Source organism: Mesoplodon bidens (genome assembly GCF_964165515.1).
Source record: "Mesoplodon bidens genome assembly, chromosome: 12".
Classification (NCBI taxonomy): domain Eukaryota; kingdom Metazoa; phylum Chordata; class Mammalia; order Artiodactyla; family Ziphiidae; genus Mesoplodon; species Mesoplodon bidens.
Window position 1 is genome coordinate 48,674,073 of NC_138168.1, and position 20,581 is coordinate 48,694,653.

A 20,581-nucleotide genomic window follows, 5' to 3' on the forward strand; every position below is an offset into this window, starting at 1 on the left:
GACCAAAGTTATAAAGTAAGTACTGAGGCCAGACTATGTACCTAGATTATCTGATTCCAAAATCCATATTCTGGCCTGAAATCTACAATGTCTCTTTAATGTGTGACATCAGACATAATGCTGACTCATTATATCTTCTGAATCCTTCTGGATCTACTCAATGTCCACTACTATATCACTAGTTCAGGTAAACAGCCTCCTATGAAGTTTTCTTGTCTTCTGTTATTCCCCTCAAATTTCTCCTGCTCTCCACTCTCTGATAACCTCACTCCAGTACTAGTTCAATTACATCATAAGTTACTCTTTCAATCTAGTATTCATATTTTCTCACCATCTGGACTTCCCACAGTTCCCACACTTGCATTTCCCACACTGATATCTCCACTATTTTGGTAGCAATCTCAAGGTGTAGGGACTCTCTAAGTAGGTATATGTGAAATGAGGAAGGAAAGGGAGGTGTTGATTGGGTAAAGCTCCCAGCTCCTTATCCTCACCTTAAACAGAGCATCTTTATTTTTGTCTGCTTTATGTATGGGGGGAGGGCATATAATATTTTATTTGAAAAAAACGTAACATTCCAAAAACAAAATAGGAAACCATGAATATTGTAGAAATAGCAGCCCCATAGGACAAGAGGGTTTTCCTCTCTTGTTCACTGCAGTATTCCAGCACTTAGAATGGTGTCTAGAAAACACTCAATAAATATTTGTTGAAAGAATAAATAGATGAATGGATTTAATTAATTTTGGTTTACATGATGTTCTAACTGAAACTTAGGGCAAGTTAGCCAACTGCTTGCTATAAGCCTCTTCTTTTTTTTTCCTCCTGTGGAACCCACCACTCCCACCCAGGAGCACTGTGGAGATTAAAAATGTAAAGTACATAGCACTTTTTTTTTTAACATCTTTATTGGAGTATAATTGCTTTACAATGGTGTGTTAGTTTCTGCTTTATAACAAAGTGAATCAGTTATACATATACATATGTCCCCATATCTCTTCCTTCATAGCACTTATTGTAATTGTGCTATAACTGAAACATTCTAACCTTTGGGTTTATTGCTCTCTCTATATCGAAAATTATTTGTTGTTTCATAATTCTTCTTCCACCTGGAATTTCTTCTTCTCTTTTCCTTTAAAATTTTTCTTCATCAGAGCCACTAATGGCTTTTCCCAGAGTCTTTCTCAATTAACTCAGAGTCTGACTATTTATCCGATTGTTTGGCATTTGTCTGTTTCTCATAGTAATGGGAGGTGGAGAAAAATAGGGCTAGTCTGGTATTTTTTGGTCACTTAATAATTTAATAACGTGGTGACTTGATAGAAGCCTTTCAGATTAATTATTAAAATCAACTTAGAACAAGCAGAAAAGCCACTTTTTTCTTACAGTCACTATGGAATTTACTTTTCTCTATGCCATTTAGATTAGTGTAATATAATTTTTTGCATTTATACAGTGCTTGGTAGTATACAGACTTTTCCCTGAAAGCATGTCCAATTCTTGTTAGTAGTATTAACTACAAGTAATAGTATTGTTAGCCATTTCAAAATTTCTGTCACCAAAGTCAGAGGAGGAAAGCTCTCTATGCCTGCAAATGTTATTTCCCATGCAACTGAAAACTAATTGTGGTTTTAAAGGAGCAACATAATGTGTCTTTGGGAATGTGTATATATTTTCAATTTGTTTTATCTTAACCCTGAAAACGAATAAATCTATAGTCGTCAACTAGCTTCAAAGCAACTTAACCTTAATTTTAAGACCATACTAAAAATATGGTCTGCACAACCTTCCTTAATCAAGTTTGAAAGAGACAGATGGGCCTGCTTTCTCCTTGCACTGTGTTTATAGTTACAATCTACATTTGCTCATAGAACACATTAAGAGAAAAAAAAAAAACAGCTGCAGAACTGACATCAGAGAAAGTGCTTCCAAATTCTAAATATATACTCTAAATTCAAAAAGGCAACAGTGCAGTGTATAAATTCCCTTTTGATAATGACTAAAATCCATTTTAGCAAAAGTAATAGACGTGAAGAAACACTACTTGTGAAAGGACAAGAATTCTGGAGGTCATTTCTGTTGAAGCTGTTCAGGTTGCCCTTGAGAAAATTCCTGGCAGCGTAGTTCCCTTCTTGCCATCTATACTTTCCAGTCTCTCTGAAGGTTTCTCTGACTTTCACCCACTAAAGAGACTAGACATACCATAGTTTTGAGATATGATGAGCATATGTAATGTCACAGACAGTATTAAACTTCCAAATACTTGCTGCTCCTGCCTGGGAGAGAACTGTATTTTCTTGGTTTCACTGATGGCAGACTTGGCCATAGGAACTGATTTGATTAATAAAATAAATACAGGTGACTTGTGTCACTTCCAGAGGGAAGCCTTGACAGCTAGCATGTCTTCCACAGTGATGTCTCCTCCCTATGCCACAAGATCAGCAATGTTCCCCACAGACGCTGCTCGGACAGAGCAGGTCACCTTGTGGCAGAGCCCTCCAACTTGCAGTGGACATGTGGTGGGAGGGAGAAATGAGCCTTTGAGGTGCGAAACCATTGAAATGGGGTCTTGTTACCTCAGCTCAACCTGGCCCATTCCTAACATACTTGATAAAAAGTCATACACCGGAATGAAGGGAAGCTCTTTTACCTAGAAGGCACAAGGAAAAAAATAATACTAAAGCAGGACTGTTACTGGGATTAGAGAAAGATAACATATGTAAACTACCTGGCACAAATTTGATGATATGTAAAATTATTAAGGCATTCAAGGACTTGTGTTCGGATGACTATTAAGTGTGTGCAGGGGGATACAGGTAAAATCATTAATCTTTGGTTAGTATCAATAGTACAGGAATACTTCAATTTTATGCTCAGAAAAACCTACAGTGGGTAATATGACTGGTGGCAGGAGTCACGAATTTATGGAATCAGAAAGACGGGAGTTCAGTTCCCATCTCTACTTCTTCCTAACTTTTCAGCTTTGAGCAATTTAACTTCAGCTGCAATTCCTCATCTATAAAAGTTGAAGAGAACCTACCTCATTGGGTTGACATTTACACACTGTTATATTTAAAATTGATAACCGACAAGGACCTATTGTAAAAACTTTTTTTAGGAAGTAAATATGTGAGATGATAGATGTGTTAGTTAACTTGCAGGGGTGGATATCCTTTCACAATGTAGATGTACATCAGAACAGCACCTTGTGCACTGTAACTATCTTATAATTTTATTGGTCAATTATACTTCAATAAAGCTGGAAAAAAGGAAGAAAATAACAGTGCATGTTAAGGTTCTAATATAGCATGTGGTATTCAATGGCAACTCAGTCAATGCAAATCTTATTATTTCTACATATTTAGTTTACACTTTCCTTCTCAATGAATGGAAAGCTAAAGTATACAAAGTTATCCAGGGTATAAAGCTATGCTGGCCTGGGGTGGGTTAAGGAGTACAGGTTTCAGTACTTTTGATCTTAATTTTGGGACAGAGGATATTTTCAAAAGTTCTCAAAAGAAAAACACAGTTTTAACTTTAGGTCCAAAGAAATCTAGAAGGCTACTTTGAAGGAACACTCGTGTCATGCGTCACGAGGTGAGGGTTGACAAAGACATCCTCAGGAGACTCCAGCAGGAGCGCTGGAGGCGGGGAATGGACTTTTTTTTTTTTTTTAACATCTTTATTGGAGTATAATTGCTTTACAATGGTGTGTTAGTTTCTGCTTTATAACAAAGTGAATCAGTTATACATATACATATGTCCTCATATCTCCTCCCTCTTGCATCTCCCTCCCTCCCACCCTCCCTACCCCACCCCTCCAGGTGGTCACAAAGCACCGAGCTTATCTCCCTGTGCTATGCAGCTGCTTCCCACTAGCTATCTATTTTACGTTTGGTAGTGTATATATATGTCCATGCCACTCTCTCACTTTGTCCCAGCTTACCCTTCCCCCTCCCCGTATCCTCAAGTCCATTCTCTAATAGGTCTGTGTCTTTATTCCCGTCCTACCCCTAGGTTCTTCATGGCCTTTTTTTCTTTTTTTCTTAGATTCCATACATATGTGTTAGCATACGGTATTTGTTTTTCTCTTTCTGACTTACTTCACTCTGTATGACAGACTTTAGGTCCATTCACCTCACTACAAATAACTCAGTTTTGTTTCTTTGGAATTGACTTCTTTGTGTTTGGTCTTAGCTCCTGAGAGTTTGAGATTCAAGGGGAGGAATAAAAAGGAAGGAGTCTGCATGAGATAAACATAACCTAACAGAAGAGATACTGTGCACTGCTATAGCCATTATTGCACATAAAACGTAAATACTTGAAAAGGCTTACCCATTCTCATTCCCTTTTAGACAACAGGGCTGCCATGTCTCATGGGCACCCGAAAAATTGGAAAGTTTCTAAGATTCTGGATCATGTGAAGGGAGTTACACCTGTGTTGCCTTGAATATCTTTTCTGAAAACTCTCATTTCTCACTTGGCCCTGGAGGGACAAGTAGTTTCTGACATGGGCAGGTTTATGGTTTCAGCTCATCACTTTTATTCATTATGTACACATGGCTTTTGACATTCAATCACTGTACAATGGAACAAAATCCATGGACCTAAGGTTGAATTGGGGGATAGTTTCATTAAGCGTTTGTAGAGAAGGAAGGCATATTCTAGATATAGCTATTGTGTATGTGAAACACACATAGAGATGGACAGAGGCGTCTAGAGTTTTACTGCATCCCAAGACTCAAATTTCTTATATACTATTTTGGCTGTCAAAGTAGTGTTTCTTTGACTCAGTGTTAAGGCATGTTTCAAGACAAAAAGAAAACAAAACAAAACAAAAAGAAAAAAAAAGACAACAAACCCACTCAGCTTTATGCAGGTATATGTGGCCTCTGTAAGCTTTGCTCAAATTATTTTCCATTTAGAGCTTCTAGACTGAGTTCAAGGTCTACCTCCTCCAGGAAGTACTTTCTTACTCGTTTCCCTCCCAGCCTCTTCTGTGTTCCTCTACTCTTCTTTAATATGTCATATAACTATGATTTCATTCAACAAGTATTTATTGAGCACTTACTATGTGCCAGGTAATATTTTAGCATACTTAGGGTATATTGGTAGATAAAAATTCTTGCTTTCAGTGGATTTTACATTCTAGTTGGTGGGAGGGGAGAAGTGAAAATAAATGGATCCTTATTTAATTGTAAAGTAATAATTTACTTTTTCTCCTGACTCTTTGAAGCCAGAGGACTGTGTTTTGTCATCTCTGTAGTACACAGTAGGCCTTCAACAAGTATTTGCCTAATGACTGAAAATGGAATTCTGAGTAATGACAATATTAAGAGTCAAATACATTTTTAGAAGAGAATATTTGGGCCTTTATTCCTCAGTACTGATTTATGAACTAGCACAGTAATTAGAGCAGTTGCTGGCAAAGTTTCCAATTTTATAGATCTAATTTTGGAAAGTTTTATAGTTGAAACATTGAGTTGTCAAACATACCCAATTTCAATGATCACAATACTTTTTAGTCAACGTCCCTGAATCCTATAAACTGTTTTCGGTGAAGAATCTTCTATTCTTGGTTGGTTTCTAAAGCACAAAATAAAAATTAACCTCTTTTTTAATAGGACTTAAATACCAACATAGTATAAGACTCAGTAGGGCTTTAAATTTAGGGTTTTAGTGAAGCTTTGTACTTTAATATTCAAAATAACTCTTTTTTTTTTTTTTTTTTGGGGTACACGGGCCTCTCACTATTGTGTGGCCTCTCCCGTTGCGGAGCACAGGCTCCGGACGCGCAGGCCCAGCAGCCATGGCTCACGGGCCCAGCGCTCCGCGGCATGTGGGATCCTCCCGGACCGGGGCACGAACCCATGTCCCCCGCATCGGCAGGCGGACCCCCAACCACTGCGCCACCAGAGAAGCCCCCAAAATAACTCTTAAATGGTCTTAACTTAGTTATTTATATTTAGTATCCATACAAATGCTGCTCCTTAGAATTTCCTTTTTGTAAAATCTCCCTGAAGTACAGATAAGCTCCTGAATTTTTTTTTTTTCTAAATACCCTTGTTAGAATGATCAGTATTTGAGAATGAAGATGGTACACTGCCTAGTGGGGGGTTGTGAACGCAGTTGGTGGTCATATTGTCCTTGTGGATAATGATAAGTATCAAACTAGTAGGCTGGCCACATCCTTTGTGGAATCTCCGCTGTTTACTTTGCTCAGGCTGTCCTGGGAAGCCCCCTTGTTCTTTAGCTTATGTCCACTAGAGGGTGAGTGGAGAGAGGAAAAAAAAATACCAAAAGACATTTAGCAAGTCTGCTAAACAGTTTGATGATGGAAATTTTTTGGAGGATCAATTTAGGATTTCTTTATTCATATTCATCTTGCCTCTTATTACCATGGATACATAAGTTGATTTTTATGGATACAGCATTTATAAGTGGCAAGTTAAAAGATGGCAGTATATTATACTGAGTCTATTTTTACAACTTGAAAAATAAATGCCGTCCAGATAACTAAAAGCAGCATCGTGAAAACACACTAGGCTTTCTCAGTAAAAACAGCTTCCAGACATGCAACATCATATTTTTTTGCTTCAGATTTTAGACCTCCAGTAAATATTTTTGAATTGGGTTCCACGAGTGTGAGAAAATATATTAGGTTCTTGGACTAATATTCTACTGATAATGCTGCAATAAGCTGATCTGTTTATATATCTCGAGTGATACACTTAAGTAATGAAAATAGCAAATGTCATGTAAGTCAAGGACTGCTAGTTTGAGCGTTCTTCGCAGCCCTTCTTAAAGTTAGCGGCAGCTACCTATGCACTGCGGTTTGATGATGTTAGGCAGGTGGTACATGTTGCTCAAACTATTGACCATCTATGCTGATGTTTGGAATCCCAGCATTATATGTTCATGCTTAGTAAAAATTACCAGATGAGGGCAAGATAGGGCAGGGGAGGGGGAATAACAGGGGCAGTGGGAGATAGGACAAGCTTATATTATAAGAAGGAATGGATGGAAATTGCAATTAACTTTAAAATTTAGAATGTATATAAAATCCTAAATTTGATTGCATATATTTTTCAAGTACTCTACAAGTCACAGTTGTATATAGGGTAAAGCACAAAAAGAGAAAGAGGGAAGGAAGGAAGAAAAGAAGGAAGGAAGGAGGAAAAGAAGGAAGGGAGGAAGGGAGGAAGGAAAGGGGAAGATCCAGTGTCAATATAATCAGAAATTACCAATTTACATGGTTAATTGTGTTTCTGTCTTTGGCACCCAAACACCTCCACCACCCCTGCCCCCAACTCCCCGCAAACGTACACACAGACTCAGACACAAAAAGAATGACACACAGTTCCAGACCGGGGACCAATGTTTGGCACTGGACGATTTCTTATTCCTTATACAATCTGCCTGTTTAAAACAACAACAACAACAAAAAAAAAACCACTTTTATAGTTAATGTTTTTCTTTCTTTTTGTAACCATACACACTCCCACGTAGCACAAGCTCAATTCCAGCCAAACTTTTGTGTGTGTTTTTACATAAAGAAAACGGGTCTTCTAGTTCTGTGTTAGCAAAGTCACCTCTTTTACTGCCACTGCTAATGCTAAACATGTAATAATACTTTATTGTCATGAGCAGGAATCTGCTTTGCTAATTAAATGCAGCTGTCAGTGATTACTACTTGTCAGTGTAATCTATTTTAGCGAGCTCTACTTTAAATGATAAAAGATGGGCCTGATATTGAGAGGGTGGGACAGGCAAGGTGACTGCTTACTTCCTCAGATCAGAAACTCACTCTTTTATGATGAATGAGTAACTTTATTGTAACTTTATCTTAACTAGGTTATCCTGTATTTCTCTGGTGCATGAGTGACAAAGTTTGCAATTACATAGTTTTTCTTTTTTTTTAATATCTGAAATCTAAATGTCACCACCTTTGTCACACCAACAAGTACTATGACTTTCACAGAGTTAAATGCATCATGATGGTAATCTATAAGAAAAGCATCAACGGTGAAGTCACTGTAACCTCTACTATCAAATATTGAGCTCAGTATAAACGTACCTGCTAATTCTCACAAACTGGATTAGACACAGAGGAGGATCACTGTGAAAGGTGGGCGGGGGGGGGGCGGGTAGTAACTGTTTCTTGTAAGCATTTTTCACTGATATTCAACCAGGTTTTCTCTGGGGAAATGTTTAAACTTTAGGTTAGGTCTTTGAAATCTGCGAATGAAAAAAAATGCATGGTGTTTGCTTGTAATATTAACTTATCTTAACTGATTCTGAAATGAACCTCAAACTCTTTAAAGCTCTACATCTGCAGGACTAAAAGCAATGTCAGGACAAGGGTAATGGCAGCCTGATTCGCTCCATGGGATAGGTGCTGGGGCTGCCACAGATGCTGGCATTGTGTCCAGGGTCTAAGGGGAGCAGACCTTTTGCCCTCACCTCCCCTTACTTCCCCTGACATTTAAAATGAATGTGGTGGCAGTGGGGCAGGGAAGCTGCAGTCTCAAGGAGATAAGTGATGGAGTGGTGGAAGTATCAATGGAGAAAAATAAGCACAGCAGGGAGTATGAGGGAGGCTTGGCGCACAAGTGGCTTTACCCCACACAGCCTGAAAGACTTATCGCACCCCTCACAGCATCCTGACTGCCTCATCCTTCTTCTCCCACCATCTGTTTTATATCCAACACTCAATAGTCCTCGTGTTGCTGGATAATTAATTGTCTTGTTATAGGTCCCAACAAATTTGGCAGCTACTCTTCTGAATACAGCACATTATATAAATAGAATTAATAATTCGGTTGTTCATCCCAGGTGAAAAAAAAAAAAAAAAAAGCTTTCCAGATGGAAAAATAATGAAAAAACGCGGAACAACTTAAGTATATTTTTGAAATACAGTAGGCAAAAGACTCTAACCTGTATTCTTTTTCCCAGTACTCCTTCTTTGGGTAAGAGATGAAAGGTCTGGGGGGAATGGTATAAATTCTCCCTTTTCATGGCATAAACGTTAACCTCCTTTACTGAGAAAATGTGAGTTATTCCAGATAGTTCTAAAAAACCAAAATGTTAAAAATTCCAAGTGATCAGCATCTCAGTCAAAGAGAGGATACATTGAATGGCCACTAAGCTCCTTAAAAAGTATTCAAAGGAAAACAAACAAACAAAAAAAAACAAAAACAAAAAAAAGTATTCAAAGGAAAAAACCAAGAAGACAAATATGGATAGTGGTGGAACCTCTGAGAGTTTCTGACTTTTATGTGTTCCTACAACCACAATTTCACTGCATCTTGAATAGCCTGTCATGTGCCAAACTCAGTCTTTTGAATCAGCTAAATGATATTCCCGGATTATAGTAGGTGTTCAATGAATTAGAGGCCGAATGTAGGAGTGATGATTTTGAACTACTGTCATGATATTGTTTCTTGCTGCTAACGCCAGCTGGTTGAAGCTGGCAAGCGACACTCAGTGGCAAGTGTTTAGACAGCAGGGACAGAGGTATACTTCCCACCTGTGGACTGGTGATGATAGGGGTGGGGAGAACATTGACCTTGTTTTCTCATGTGAGCATCGACAGGGAAACACACTCACAAAGATCTCCAGTTCATTTCTCTGCACTACACCCCCTCCTACATCAGGGTCCCTTTTGCCAACTTGGGTTTTAAGACCCACTTGGCTCTCTTCTCGAACAACAAAAAATGTCCTTCTCCTCAAGCCGACTTTAAGTAACAGAGGCATCCTGGCACAAAGACTATAGTATGTACAACTACCAGCATGTCTTTCCCAGCCCTGTGCTGGGTGAGAGATGAAGGTGCAGGCCCAGGCACTGGTGGGGGTTAGGACAAGTATGTGTATATGTACTTTGGGGGTTCATTAACAAATAAACCAACAATTCAATAAACTACATATAATAGAGGATCAGAAAGCTAACCCATCCTGGCTTGGAGGGAGGCAAGTAGGCTATAAAGAAGGAGAAGAGTAAGAAAACAAAAAGAAGTGGTGAGGAAGACAAGAAGTTAGACAAGCAGAGAATCCCCTTGCAGAGGGGCCGGCATGTACAATGGCTTGAAAGTGTGAAAGAGCACGCTCTATTCTTTGCTTGGAATCACTCAATTGAAGGGACCTTAGGTTGAGTGACAGGAGATGAGTCCCAGGCTGGGCCACTGAAACAGTAAGGACTTTGAAAGTTGAGCTAGCTTGAACTTTACCCTGAAGGCAGAGGATGCTATAGGTTATTAAGCAGGGGAATTACATGATCAGGTTAGCATTCAGAAAAAAATTCAGAAGCATTGAAGAGGATGGAGACCTGAAGCTAATAAGGAAGCTAGTAATTCAGGTGAGAAGTTCTGATGGCCTGAACTAAAGCAGGAGCATTGGGGCTGGTAGTAGGTAGATGTTCAAAAGGCAACACTGTCATGTCTTGGTGACAAACTAGAGGAAGAGAAGGAAAAATACAAGATGATCCCCAGTTACCTGTGTTCCTACTCTGATCCTTTAACTATTTTTCCTGGTTTCTCAGTTTTCTTGGGCATCTGGACAGATGCTGCTACCAATACAGAAGAGCAAAATAACAGAAAGTATTTGAGAAGAGGTAATATTAAGAAAGTAATGGTGTGCGGGACTTCCTTGGTGGCGCAGCGGTTAAGAATCCGCCAGCTGATGCAGGTGACATGGGTTCGATACCTCGCTGGGGAAGATCCCACATGCCGCGGAGCAACTAAGCCCGTGCGCCACAAATACTGAGCCCACGCACCACAACTACCGAAGCCTGTGCGCTTGGAGCCCATGCTCTGCAACAAGGGAAGCCACCACAATGAGAAGCCTGTGAACCTCAATGAAGAGTAGCCCCTGCTCGCCACAACTAGACAAAGCCCGTGCACAGCAACGAAGACCCAATGAAGCCAAAAATAAATAAATAAAATAAATAAATTTATTAAAAAAAAGAAATGGTGTATGAAAATTCTTAAACTTTTTTTTGCTTGTTTTTAACATCTTTATTGGAGTATAATTGCTTTACAATGTTGTGTTAGTTTCTGCTGAACCTAGGATAGGAATAAAGATGCAGACGTAGAGAATGGACTTGAGGACACGAGAAGGGGGAAGGGGAAGCTGGGACAAAGTGAGAGAGTAGAAAATTCTTAAACTCTTGATTTTATTGTTGGTAAGTACAGAGTTGGGTGTCCCTTATTTAAAGGATGCTAGTATTTGTAGAATTCAGAAACTCCAAAACTAAATGCTGTCTAGTAATCTTTGACTGTCTAGTCATCCATTTCAGAGTAAACGGTGTATAAAAATAAGTACTTGATTAAGAAAACATAATTCTGTCTGCAGAAAATCAAGAAATAATAATTACAGCTAATACTTATTAAAATTTTATGGTGTGCCAGATACTGCTACCAGGACAGTAGGCAATAATGTTCTTCATTTTACAGAGTCAGATATCAGGGTTAAGTGCTCACTGCAGATCTAGGCTAGATTTGGGAACAGAGGAATATAACCATAACCTGAATAAAAATGAAATGAAAATAAGTACCGCCCCTGGCTACCAATCCATCTGCCGGCCCTTCACCCCCTCGCACCCCCTTATCTGCCCTGTTTTCTGCCTCCACGTCCCTCCTGTGTCTTTCCAGCCTGAATCCCTCACCTCTCTGCTTTCCAGGTTCTGATGCCTGAAGGAAGAAGCTCCGAGTCTCCCCGCCTTATACCATGTGCCAAGTACCACGGAGAAAAGGGTGACAAGGACACAGTCCAGCACAATCCCTGCTCTTGAGAGGTACTCAGGCAGGTGGCCCATGGAACAGTCCTCGGGCCTTTTCCAGCTATTCTTAGGAGGCAGGAACCCTTCAGACCCCCAGGAACCCTGGAGCTCCCCATAGTGAGCCTTTCTGCTCATGCACACTGTGTCTGTGAGATGAAGAGCCCCTTCCCAGTGCCCTTTGGTCCTATACTATTTCGTTCAGCTCAGAAAAAGTGAGGCAGTTAGGAAGTTCAAGTCACAGGCAGCTGGCTCACCAGATGAAGAAATTCCACTAGCATGGATTGGTAGTTCCCTACCACTGCATACAGAGCATAAATGCAACTATTTAGCAGGATCTTGGCAACCAATTTAAATCGATTGAAAAACAGATCCAACCATTTACTAAAAATTAATATGGTCTCATTCTTTGCTTTTGTGGCCGTTGTACATACACAGGAAAATAGTGTGATAGGACAAAGCCAGGAAAGTAAACTTTATTGAAGATAAACCCCTCTTTTGTTGCAGGGAGGACACAGGGAAATAGGAAGGCGTGGGTTTCAAGGCCCAGAAATACAGGGAGGTGCTTCGGGGCTAATTGCTACTCAGAAGTCTGTTGGTGTGGGTAAGTGTGGGCTCTGGGCCAGATGACATGAGTTTGTATCATGGCTCCACCCCTCTAGTTAGATGACATCTCTGGGCCTCAGTTTCCTTATCTGTGAAATGGAAATACTAATGACACATACCCTATTGAATGCACTGTGGGAAAGAAATGTGTTTACACCTGTAGAAAGCTTGTTACATTAGTAAATGTTAATTAAATGTTAGCTAATATCATTTATTATTTTTACAAAGATAAAGAGGTAAATAGGTATATCCATTAGGGCAAAATAACATGGAGGAACATAGTATTAAGCTTTATAAGTCTGTAAAGTGAGGATAGCCAGGTGGCTACCTGAATTAAATGCATTACAGAAAAATAATCTAAGAATAAAATTAAACCTTTAAATCAAGTTACTCACATTTAATCATCAGAGTTAGGAAATAGCTTTTTAAACCATGAACTCTATATGGTATAAAAGTATAAAAGGAAAGAAATTTCTGTGCATCCTAATACTTCAACTCATGTGGTATAAAAAGATAAATATAAATAGGTCAATGCTTTTAGCAAACCTTTTGTTCTTCCCCATTAACTGTATTTGTATAAGAGGATACATCTTTCAAAGAATTATGTAAACATACATAGCTGGGCCTTGCAAGAAAAAACTGTGTAGTAGCTGTCCCAAAAGCCTCCTCTCAATTTCTGTGCTTGACGCAGGCCTTTAAATCCAGTAACATGTTAATCACACTTAACTCTGAAACACATATTTCTTCTCTTCATACCCTTCTCTCAACAGTGAGACAGTCCAGAGAACCTATGCTTTGTAATGGAGAACAACCAATTCAAGATACACACATACATAAAGACAGATTGATAAATAGATAGATATAGAGAATAATGTACCCATTATGTTTAACCATTGCTGATGATATTACAGGGATATTAAAGATGATAACAGTGATATCAATTACTACTTGCTGAATCTTCACTATGCATGATACTGTATGCTAGGCACTTTACATATATTATCAAATCTAGATATAGGGAAATCTAGAACTGCTATTTCCATAACCATATAACAGATAAGATTACTAAGAATTAGACATGTTTAGTAATCTGTCCAAGATCCCACAGCTAACAAGCCATGAAGCAGGGATTCTAATTCAGCCAGCTCTGTCTGACTCCAGTACTTATAATAAATACCTTATTTATATTGAGGCACATTCAGAATTATTGTGATTTTTTTTATTGACTTGACTTAGGCTATGGCAAACAGCATTACAATGACATTTTAATATGTTCCTAAATAGTTCCCCAAATTATACTCAAATAGTAAAGTTGTTAATATTTATGATAGAAGAGTTGTGCTACCCCATTAGCAGTGTAAGGATTCTGTTACTTAATGTTAATTATGTCTTATATGCCTTTTTTTTTTAACATCTTTATTGGAGTATAATTGCTTTACAATGGTGTGTTAGTTTCTGCTTTATAACAAAGTGAATCAGCTACACATATACATATGTTCCCGTATCTCTTCCCTCTTGCGTCTCCCTCCCTCCCACCCTCCCTACCCCAGCCCTCTAGGTGGTCACAAAGCACCCAGCTGATCTCCCTGTGCTATGTGGCTGCTTTCCACTAGCTATCTATTTTACATTTGGTAGTGTACTTATATGCCTTTTTAAAATAAAAGGTACAATTACAGGCAGTTTTCCTTTTCTCAAATTCTAAATTTAAACACTTTAATCAATTTATTATTTTACTTTCCTTCCCCATCATCTTCCTTCATCTCAGGTCACTCAATCTTAAAAAGATTATTAATCCACAGGGTTTCATAGATGATGATGTCCTGAGGTCATCAACGAAGGAAAAAGCCTGTACAATACTGAATCACAATCTTAAAACTATGCAATTTTAAAGACATGTAAAGTTTCTGGACTATCCACTTCTAGAATACCCTTCATCAGTTTGTGCAGTAAACATTAATTGGATGCCTACTGTATGCCAAATGGGTCAGAGCAGAATAAGTCTCATTTCACACTTTCACATTAAACTCTGATTCTTTTGGCAAGTACCATATAGGAACACATAACACTGACCTCTATGCAAGAAGCCAACATTATAAGGATATTAATGGCAAGCATAAAACATGCAATATCAGAACCTCTGAGCTATTAAAACTACTTAAATATGGCATCAGTTCTTAAGTTACGTAATTTTAAAAAGTAGTTGGACCTAAGAAAATTGTTGAGTCCATTAAAAACTGCATTAAGCTATAGCACTGCTCTAGCATTGCTCTAGATCAGGTTATTTCTATGCTTCATGCCAATCATCTTCCTTACAAATTCCTTAAGAATTCACTCTAACTTGAACTGTCATAAATCTCAGTTGCTAGAATGCATTTACTTTACAACTTAACTTGGGTCCCCCTTTGGTTCCCTGTTTAAGTAAACTTTAAAAAAACACACATCAGCTCAAGAGCAGCGGCACCGCACAGTGGGCGCCAAGGCCAGCTCTGCCATTGAGCAGGTGTGGGGCTAAAGCCATTTATTTAGGCTTGCTGAGCCTCACTTCCTCACCTCCTAAATGAGGATAATAATAAAAACATCCGCTTTACCTATTTATTTTCCCTCTGCGGAGAGCAGGGCAGCTACCAGAATTAAGTGAGTTAATATTAGCAGAGTTCTTTGGACAGTGTCAGGCACATACTAAAGTTTATGATAAGTGTTTTTTAAATAAATTGTTCAAAATAGTTTAGTACACTCCCAATTTTTTAACATCAAACTAGTTGAGCATTTAATAAGTATCATTCTCCAGATAATGATGACTTCACAAACTGCATATGCCACAAAGCAGGACTCTCTTCCTATTGTTCAAAGTTATGAGACAAAACGTAGATACATACCTAAACATACACAAGTATATAAAGTATACAAGTAGATAGAGATGTGCTCTAGATATATACATATGCTCATATGTATATAAATATTTATACGGAAGCACGTGTGTATATAGATGTAACTTACCAACCTCCCACACACAATCCAGGTAAAATGGCCTAAAGTCAAACCAACTCTGCCAACATCTCTTAATACTGACAGAGCTTTCTTTCGTAAAACTTTTCAAGAAGAGGGAAAATAATCCATTGTACCAAATGTTAGTTAAGACGTGATAATGGAACTTGCATGTGAGATTTAAAGAGGTCCATTTACCCTGCCTATACATTATTGGGATCTCCAGATATAATCTTTTACTTCTACTTTCGATAAGTGTTAGCTGCTCTGAAATGGTTTTGAGTTAGATCAGTGAATTTTCAAGTGAAATTCTTAATATCTTGCTTTAATTGCACTCCTGCTGTAAAGGTTAGGGTAACCTCATGACCCACAGAAATAAATATTGGTTCTAGACTGAGCAAAATTTGTCAACAATTAAACTGGATTTCAGTGGGAAAGAAGTTATACTTTTGCTGGTTTTAAAGAATTTGTATTAAATTCACAGAAGAATTACAATGTAGGATTTTTCTAAATAGTAACAATTTAGGTCATAGTGAAAGTTTAACTAGTGATTTTGGTTTTGAGGTCCCCCTCCCCACCAAAAAAAAGGACAGAACTTGAATGAAGATAAATCTGAGGTTTGACAATCATTTCCTTAACTTGACTTGCTCTCTTTCAGACTATTCACCTTTTCTTAAAACAAAACAAGCTATAATTCCATTATCAATCAATAACTCCTCACTTAATTGCAATAATCTCAGAATATGAAATATTTGAATAAAGTATTAAATAGAAAATTTTAAAATCATGCATAAATAAAATACACAAGTATTCACATAATTTCAGTGGCACAAGAATGTTACTGCTTACACTCTATTCCCCGTTTTAAGCATCATTTTTAGCAAGTGTCCCCTTTACTAAGGGATTGCTATCTCCTTTTACTAGGAAGTTACCTTGAGAGTTACTTCATTCATGAATGAACATTCCTAAAATAAAAGACCACTCTGGCAGACCTACCAACAGAGTCAAAGAAAATTCTTCTCAAATAAAATTTCCATAAGGCATTTCCCTTTTTCTAAAGAATCCTAAATAACCATTTTTGTTAACCTGCTCTTTTACATATAACTGCACTTGTAAGAGATGTTACTGTTTCTGAGATTATAAAAATAAAAAGATGAGAAAAGGAGCATAATATTTGTTGCATTCTAGGAATTCGGGTTAGCTTTCTCAGTGCAACAGGAACATTTGCATTTACTCATAAATGAATACTAATGACATATGCGGATCTGGCACTGCTTCATAGAAATCACACACAGAAAGCTAGAGCAGTGCACAGATAGTTCTATTTCTCCAAAGTATTCAAAGAGTGAGAACATTAAAGTCAACATCAATTCTTTGAAGTTGAGTCATAGCTAAATGACACGGTGTGTTAAGAATAATGGTGGGATTTATGGTGAAAGCGAACTTAGCTAGTGAACATCTTGTATGACTTTTGAGTCAACAACTCATGATTGACCACCTACTTTGGGCAAAATGCTGCTTCCTTAAATAAGTCACTGTTCTGCAGTTCTTTTTACATTACACAGTGTAGGAGTAAGCACCCAGCTTCCACTGAAAACCCTTCCTTGTTATTTAAAATAACACTCAGCTCAGCTTTGCATACTGTGTGTACTCCTGTGCTCCTTTTTGAATGAGTGGAAATTCAGTGAGTAAGAAGATTATTCATTCAAAAACATCTGTGTATGCCTGCAAAATGGTACGGACAATGATGCAAGCGTAGTCAACTCACTGTGGGCATCACCTGCTCACAAAGAAGTCAAAGGGACTTCTAAGGGAAGTGTCAAAGGGACACTAAAATTTAAGAATGAGGTCTGGCTTAACCTAGAAACCATGATCCTAGTACTTCTGTAAAACTCTGAAGAGTATGCTTGTGATTTTCCATATTATCTCCTTTAGGCACCTATTTGAAAATATTACTTTATATTATTGATGATGTTTCTATATATTTTATTAATCCAGGAAAGAGTATTTTTTAAATAGCCCAGAGTAATCTGGAAGGGGCCAGAGCAGTTTTCTTGTTCACTGCTAAGAGTCCCTGCACTGGAGACAGCTAAATTTAAGCAGCAGTTTCCTTCCATCATTATGTTTCTTATACTGTCTTCCTGTGTCTCCATCAGTTCACTAGTGAATGACTTCATATCCCTAAAGAAGCCTACCCTGCCACTCATTCAGTCACTTTAAGCAAGGTCCATTTGTAAACAGAGGGAGGAAGGTAAGTAGATCGCTTTCATTTCTCCTTTTAAGAGCATTACCAGGAGGAACCACTACGGCAACTTAAAAAAAAAAATCTGGTACAACATAATTGACACCAATAAAAACATTAAAAATAGTTTTGATATCCAATTTTGTAATCCCTTTTATTATCTTCAACTTTTTCTTGGAATAGAAGCTGAATATACTTGAAATAAATTGTACTGTGGAAACATTCGTCTAAAGCCCTGAAGTATGTCAAAACTACTGAGCAAAAAAGCTTTCAGAAGCACCCGCTTTAAATTACTTCTAGCAAATCAGTTCAGAAAGGAGCACCGTGAGAGAAAGAACGCCCACCCACTCTCGCTCCCACCCCATTCCGACCCTGAATGCTATTTATCCGACTAAGTTTACATAAATCAGAGAAGAGTTACAGTGCAATTAAATGTATCCACGAAGTAATATGATATAAAGCACTTTGCAAATATTAAACCTCCCCTTAAGGGATCAATGTTTTCCATGAAGAAGCTGGGGGGGGGAGCAGAAGGGAGGGAGGGGGAGAGAGAGAGAGTCTGACCCACCGGGTGAGTACTGGGGAGACCGGGATCTGAGGAGCTTTTCTTGGGTCGATGCCCTGAAGCACTCAATGAGGGAAGCCTGAGAGCGGAGCCCACCAAGGTGAAGTGATTCTGGAGTCGTGACAGAGGTTTGCTCGCTGTGCACCTGGAACCGCCAGGTAGAGGCATCCGCAGGAGGCTGGGCGCTCCTTCCCGGCTTCCCCAAACCTAGGCGGTCGCCCAAGTCCCAGAAACATAAGTCTCTGCGCTCCAGTTAGTAGCCACAGCGACCTCGCGCACCTCTGAGTAACAACGGTATGACCACCCACTCCACTGCATTTATCTCCTGAGTGTGTGTGTGTGTGTGTGTGTGTGTGTGTGAGAGAGAGAGAGAGAGAGAGAGAGAGAGAGAGAGAGAGTGTGTGTGTGTGTGTGTGTGTGTGTGTGTGTGTCGGGGGTGGGTGGGAAGGGCTGCGTGAACTGCGTGCACTGGGGCTGCCCTGGGGCGGGGGCCGGTACTTCGAGGGGTGGGGGCCGGCGGGGCGGAGAACGCACCCGACCCGCAAGTTCACCGCGCCTTTACCTGCCCTCTGCTTGTCCTCCTCGGGTCTCGCAGCCCCCCACTCGCCCAAAGCCGTCTCGCGCTCCAAGCGACAGCCCCACAATCACCCCGAAGTGGCCGAGGGCGGGCCCCCAAACTCTGCTGTGCGCAGTTAACGCGTGTTTCCAACCTCCCTCAAAGACAGCCCAGAGCGCTGCGACCGGCTCGAGGAGAGACAGACAGACAGACTTGACACGGACGACTCTCTCAATCTACCCCGAGAATCCTCTCCCTCACGTTTCCCATCTCGCAATAGTTTAACCTCGAGCCCCAGAGAACGTCTCAAAAGTCTCCTCAAGGCAGTGCCCAAGAGAACCGCGCCCCACAAAGCGCTTTGGCCGGCATCACACGGATGTCTCTCCTCAGCGACCTCCCCTCTTGTCATTTCCCCCCAAATCTACGAAGCTTCAGCCCCCTGTGCTCGAGCCCCTCCCCGGCGCGAGGCGGGCAGCGCGCCCTGCTCACCAACGTCCCCGGCGGCGGCAGCGTGGGCGGGAGCCCAGGGCGCGGGGGCCAGCGGCGGGTCGCTCCGGGCCACAGGGCGTCTCCTGCAGTCCCAGTTGGTGCAGTAGTTCCGGACGTCCGGGCTTCGGCTCCGCGGTGAGCGAGGCTGCTCGAATGCGAGCGAGTCAGCGGGGCTGTGCGTGCGTGCGTGAGAGTAAGAGGCAGGCGGGCCCTACACGCAGGCGGCGGCGGCGGCGGCGGCGGCGGCTGCGAGGTCTGGGGCGGGGAGCCAGGAAGGGGAGGAGGCGGGCGAGAAGTAGTGGAGTTTAGGGCGCGTTTCCCGCACTTCCCCTGGAGGCTGGAGCCAGGTACGGCAGGGCGCGCTCCCGCGGCGCGGGCACGGCAGGGGCGGCCGCGAGAGCCCGAGTCCGCGCGGTGCCTGGGCCCGCAGCGGCTCTGCGGGAGGAGGTGAGCATCCTCCTCGCCTCACGCGGGCACCGGCGCGGCCCCAGACTCTGAGCGCCGAGCGGAGAACCTCCTGCGTCCTCAGTGACAGGTCCTTGGGCAGCTTGCTTCCTCCCGAGCAGCCTAAAAGAGTAACAGTGCGGCTGGGTTCTTCCCTTCCGGGGTCTTGGAGCCGCCGGGGCCAAGCTGCGTGGGCGCCCGGCTCCCCGCGGCTCGTGCTGTCACGGCCGCCGCCCGGCTCCCGGCGGCTGCCTCCCGGAGACGTGCCCAGCTGTGTGCGCGTGTGTGTGTCTAAGCGAATCTCTTCCCCTCCATCACTCGGGCGCGCGGGAGGTATCGGGTCCCCGGCGACCAGCTGCGGAGTGGCTGCCAGTCCCCACCCTCCCCGCTCTCTCCCCACCCACCCCGCCCCTACTCCTCCTCGCCCTCGTCCTCCTCCCCTGCTCCTCCTCCAGCTGCCGCTTGAGCTCCCAAAGGCAGGGGAGAAACCGCAGCGAAAAGGGCGGAGAAGGGTGGGGAAGGAAGCGCAGGTGTCTTCAGCCGAGAGCGGGCCCGCCCACAAGGGAGCAGCTTGCTGCAGGGGGAGGGCAGAGGAGAGGATTTACCCGGAGGCCGAGGTCCTGCGGCTGAACCGCAGCGCGTCCCACCAGGAGCGCGGTGAGGAGGCCGGGTGGGCGCTCAGGGCTCCCCGGCCAACTGAAGTCGCAGCTTGAGGAACCCGCGGAAGTGACCAGGGTGGCAGAACCCGGGAACACAGAAGTCGGAGAAGCTGAGACCGGTCTCTCCCGGGTCAGAGGGGCCTAGACCTGGAGCTTGGGGCACACAGGTGTCCAGGGAGCTCGAGTGTGGCTCCAGCATATGCCAGGCGGGAGAGCTGGAGGCTGTGAGGGGTCGAGCGGCTGCGGCAGCGGCGGTTCTCAG

General features: G+C 41.6%; 1 protein-coding gene and 1 long non-coding RNA gene across 7 annotated transcripts in view; one reads left to right on the forward strand and one right to left on the reverse strand.

The window, feature by feature from the left end:
• Positions 1 to 20,007, reverse strand: part of HS3ST5 (heparan sulfate-glucosamine 3-sulfotransferase 5) — a 288,558-nt gene extending 268,551 nt beyond the window's left edge. For all 6 annotated transcript variants that reach the window (XM_081251470.1, XM_081251471.1, XM_081251467.1 and 3 more), the window contains exon 1: positions 19,217 to 20,007. The gene's annotated coding sequence lies outside the window, so the exon portion shown is untranslated. The remainder of the gene's footprint in view (positions 1 to 19,216) is intronic.
• The window catches only part of LOC308626434, a 131,117-nt gene continuing 130,021 nt past the window's right edge, over positions 19,486 to 20,581 (forward strand). The window contains exon 1 of the long non-coding RNA XR_014017250.1: positions 19,486 to 19,563. This is a non-coding gene — a long non-coding RNA (uncharacterized lncRNA). The remainder of the gene's footprint in view (positions 19,564 to 20,581) is intronic.